This window comes from Cydia splendana, chromosome 7, assembly GCF_910591565.1.
Source record: "Cydia splendana chromosome 7, ilCydSple1.2, whole genome shotgun sequence".
NCBI lineage: Eukaryota > Metazoa > Arthropoda > Insecta > Lepidoptera > Tortricidae > Cydia > Cydia splendana.
In genome coordinates this window covers 6,604,181-6,609,575 of record NC_085966.1, presented here as the reverse complement: position 1 = coordinate 6,609,575, position 5,395 = coordinate 6,604,181, and positions in this window count along the sequence as shown.

Sequence of the window (5,395 nt, the reverse complement as noted above, 5' to 3'; positions counted from 1 at the left end):
GGCTCGCCTTATCAATTAGCCTCTCAATATGTCATTTCATTTCACCAAATAAATAATTAATAATCTACTGTTAGTGTATCACTGTATAACACACATAGCACACTACCGAAAACTGCGATAGGTACGTCTACATACCTAGGTATACAAATTTATTTGCACTAAGTATTTAGGTACCTAAGCATAACCGATTTCTTATGCAAGTTATTAACATAATATGTAATTAAATAACAAATTGTTCGGTTGGGTTGGTACCTAATCAGCTGTAAACAAATCAAGTTTCTGGCATGAGGTAGATACTTTTTTTTTTCAAAAATGACTTTGTAAAGAATAATAGATAGGTATATATCCGCCATAGCCGGTCAGATCAGAGGGAATTTTGCTTTTGATGTCGATCCGATGCCCCACTAGCGGCGGCCTGTCCGTGTTCTCAATTTAATCAATTAATGTTTCGACATGCTGATATGCGTGGCCTTAAATCTGTAATAATATGAAATAGATGTTTGTTTGACTTTTGTCACCTTCCGTTCTTCACACTTATTCATCTGAAGGTAGTGATCCAAAAGACTCGAGCCCTGTTAGCTCTTTTTTTAGGGCTCGCCTCATCTCCTGACGCCTAAAAGGTTCAAAGCCTATTTTACTAATGAAATAAAAAAGGCTTTTAGCCTTTTAGGCGTCAAGAAATGAGGCGAGCCCTAAAAAAAGACTCACAGGGCTCGAGTCTTTTGGATCACTATCTGAAGGTATTTTTTTTAAAGAAAACAAAAATTCTCAATTATTATTTTTTTATTTCCAAATCCAATTTACAATAAAAATCAATTAAAATAACGTATTGTTCGATACTAAATAAACAGTAATTACAGCTACTGACAAGAATATCACCTTTCTGAAAATATTTGAATGGCATGAGCAACATATTTGTAGCGTTTCGTAATATTAATACATTAAAGGGAGCTTTAGCTGCCTTATACATAACCATCAAAGTATATAGACCATAGAAAACTTGTTTACTTGGACAATCTCATATCATTATAAAATGTGATGTCTAGGGAAGAAAATGTAACAGCCTATGTTCATCTCTATCACTCCTTGTCATGCGACAATCGACTGACGAAGATGGAGATAGACGAATAATAATTAATGGATTTCCCGAGTACTAGAGTCAGACCACCAGTGTTATTTATACGTCATAGTTTCATAGAAGTTTGACGTTTAAAATAATACGAGTATTTGCACTGCGTGTGCTATCATAATCGCTGCAGACTTTTCTCGGTCTAACTCTAATGAAAAAATCTAAAATGTGCGATTTGTGAAAATTTTAAATTTAAGTAGATAAAGCATCTTAATGGGCCCAATTGCACTTTGGTGTTGGTAAAACGTTTAGGTTTAATTTTAGTAGATTATCACAAATTATAGGTACGTTATTTTAACACATATACATAAAGTACATTAAAATTAGGTACCTACTAGAATCTGAAAAAAAAAAAAAACTAAAATTCTAGTGAAAAAGGTTCTACATAGGTATACTCTGGCAAATCCACTTTGTACGCAATTCAAATTTGTAATGGGAGGAGGAGGACAACCCTTCGCGCCTACATTTTCCCCTTTTTCTTCTGACGGAAATGGCTTGCCAAGCTACACGAGCAATTTTACATTGTCTATGACGCATGTAAAACTCACTCGTGTTAAAGCATCCTAATGGGAATGTTCGAATTTATGACACGAGATTGGTAGCACACAGAAATAATTCATCCTTAAACCTAGTTACCATGGTCCTGAATGTAGTTCTGCAAGAACGAGAGGGCGATATATTGCTTACTTCCTCTAGTACCTGCATTGGGCATTTGTATGAATAGAACTGCAAGCAGATCCATGATACCAATTTTCACAAAGAAAAAGTTCACCGAAGTATAGTAGAAAAGTAAGAATATTATCTAGCATACTTAAATGATAGCAAATTGTTTATATTAAACAAAGATTATTTAAAAAAAGCTCACAGGTTAGTACAAATTTTGTACCAGCTCCTATAAATCTCTAGTTCCCATAGATATGGTACAACTTAGGATAAAAAACAATATAATTCGTGCATTTCGTCGTAATAAGAGGGGTTCTATTCATTAAATTCTCTCTTGACACCATTTAACACATTCAATACCACTAAGTGCTACGGGTTACGCTCGTAGCGCGTAGCCACGGTTTCGTCGTATGTAGCGCGTAGTCGCTACGAACAGTGTACCCGACAGTCGGGTTCTTGGTGTTGAATGTGTTAAGGATATAGTCTTTGATACAAACAAGCGGCCTATAAATATAATGTAGACGTTATGGATATTAGGTTAAGGTAGAAATTTGAATGAAATATGTGACGTTATCTATGAAAAGGGACATTATTGTCGATGGCGCTTACGCCATTATTAACGATGCTCCGATATAAACACAATGCCGCGCGACGCTGTGCGGCTAAGCGCCATCGACAAGAAGGTCCCTTTTCATAGATAATGCCCCATATAAACATCTTTCGTCTCTTTTGCACATGGAACTAAAAATATATGAGTGCGCTGTGAATTATACTTGGAATATTGTAGTATAATACTGTTTTTTAGTTTAATACTCATACACTAATTTTGTATGGATATCATGAGAATGATGGTGTTCTAATTATTATCACTGGATATTTGTAAGGTCCCTTAGAGGTTTGAGTTATTTCAACTTCATTCAGTTAAAATTACGAATATAACCGCCAACTGTAACACGAATACATGTCGTTCCACGCGAAAGGGCCCTTGGCCGACTGACGATTACACCGTTATTAAAACAGAGTATTAAAAATCCGACTAGAGTTAGAGCAAGAAAAGTCTGCAGCGATTTTGATAGCCCACAGTGCAAGTGTTATTTAGTACCTTTCCATGGAACGACACATAAATGGCACTATCATTCAAATAAACTAGATATTCCTATAAGCACTATAGGAAACTTAACCCATAATAATAGTTTCTATTCAATAAAAGTATACAAAGATGTCAAATAAAAATGTCAGAATGATTCAATATACTACCTAATATTTTTTCTGGAAAAATTTGTCTATCTTTAATGTTTCACAAATTATAACGCATGACTTGCCGAGAGACGTTGGGTCATTCCTCAGCAATATCATTCCTCTGGCTATAGGTACCTATTCGCAAATTTCCAGGAGATTCCCCTCAGCAGTTTTGGTTGTAGATGTAACTTGGCACTTGGCAGGGGAATGAGATTTATGAGGAATGACCCTGCTATCTGTTAGAATAAGAGATATATAAATCATGCATGTTAACTATCCCATTCAATAAGGGACAGCTGTCATCTTTTCGTCAATTGAATATTTAGGTGTATTGGAAAAATAAAGAAATGGGCATCTCAAACAATTTGGGACCACTGCATTATAACTTGTAATACAAGGGCAGAAGGGCACCTTGATGGCGTAATATCACTTCTGACCTTAATAATACACTGATCTTTTAGAAATCATTTCAAAATATCCTGATGAAACTTATTTAGATAAACAGAAAAAATACGCGTCAAATTGAAATTCATATTCAACTTAGCTATTCATTTATGTGACCGTAACACTGATAATGCCACAAAAATGATTACAAATGGTTAAAAAAAAGCAGTCATATTTAGCAAGCATGCGATACATCGTTGTAGTCTTCATTTAAATATCGTAAACTAATCTGTGCGCTATAATTGTGACATAAGAGTAATATTTTTAACAATTTTTATATTTCTTTTAAGTATTGCATCCAAAGATTGAATAAATATAGTTATTTTTGTAGATCGCTTCCTGGCTGCAAGAATTGAATATTTATACCGATTTATTAATTTTGGATAATAAGTTAAAAAGGGATGTTTTTGCCCTAACCCGAAATTGGCAATGGCGAAAAGAAATTGTGTTTCGTCGACGTGGGTAAGAGTTGAATATTACAGGGTCTGATTCTAAAACAGAGCGCAGCCAAGCAGCGGTTTCTTAAAATTCATATAGCTCTTGCATTCACTATGAACTGGATACATATTATGTGCGATATATCACAAAATTGGTTATACATTGGATTAAAAATGTTCTGCTTTCATGTTGTATAATTAATTTATCGTGTAATACTTACTGGTTTTTATATTCGGACAAAAAAAAACGTTATAGTTTTAAAATTATGACGAAACTAGTTACACAGAGCATGATAACGATTTTGTGATATAAACCACACACATAAATTCATTAGGTTTGGTTCTTTGCCTTATTCAGGCGATTAATTATTTAAATTCTTCATTAAATTTTAATAAATATCGAATTCTGTATACGAATCAAGCGAATATGATTCAATTTCTTTACTTTGTCCCGATTTTGCCTTTGACTTTAGATCATACGAAACGAACGAATATAGAACGAGAGATATTTTGAGCCAACGGTTATATTTTAGTCACTTGATCGTGTTTTACAAGTGGTAATAATGAATACATCCAAATACTTGTAAAATATAAAATGAGGAGAGTCTTTTCAAAAGCACTTATTTCTCTATACAAAAATAAGCCCGATTGAAAAGACACTCCTCAAATGAATGGTGAAAAACTGCAGTAAAATATATGAAACAGTAATTCATATTGTTCTGTATGCTAAAATTCAGTAATTATATTTGATGGAGCGACAAAATTAAATGATATGCATACCGACATAAAATTTAATATTTAAAGCTAACATAGCTTTGCAATTTATAATTACACGTTTGTAATATGTTTACATATTTATTTTTTGATCTATCATTGTGTATGCAAGACCTGTTCAACAATATAGTATTGGGAAAGAAAATAGGCCGATTTCTCAGATAAAAATAGCACTAACAATCTTTAGCGACTCTTTCACCGCCATGCGACATTTTTTTAAATAATTATTGTGGTAAACAAGTAAAAAGTACCAATGTCAGGTCAATGAGGCATATTACCTAAATATTTTAACCAAATGAGATGATGATGATGGCAGAATTTTCTAAATTTCATTGGTCATATCTGCGTTGCCAAATCAACTTTTATCCTTACGAGTATTGCTACTCATCTTTATCAAAACCTCACGAGGCACCTTTTGCCGGAGAATGTCACATTTTGTTTTATTATCGTAGATTTGGCGGTGAAAAAGTCATGGGTTTAACTTCATAATAGGAATCATCTAACTGTTTAAAAATATGTCTGCCTGTACTACGCCGCTAAGAACAAATTCGTCTTAGTACTATAACGTGAACAACAGTTGGTTCGAAGCATATTTGAAAGTACACAACTGTACAGATGTAGTGCATAATTATTTTCCATCGTATTTTCAGGGAAACGTACGAACGTGTCTTGCTATTTCAGTCAGTCTCGATACAAAGAGCACTGAGGT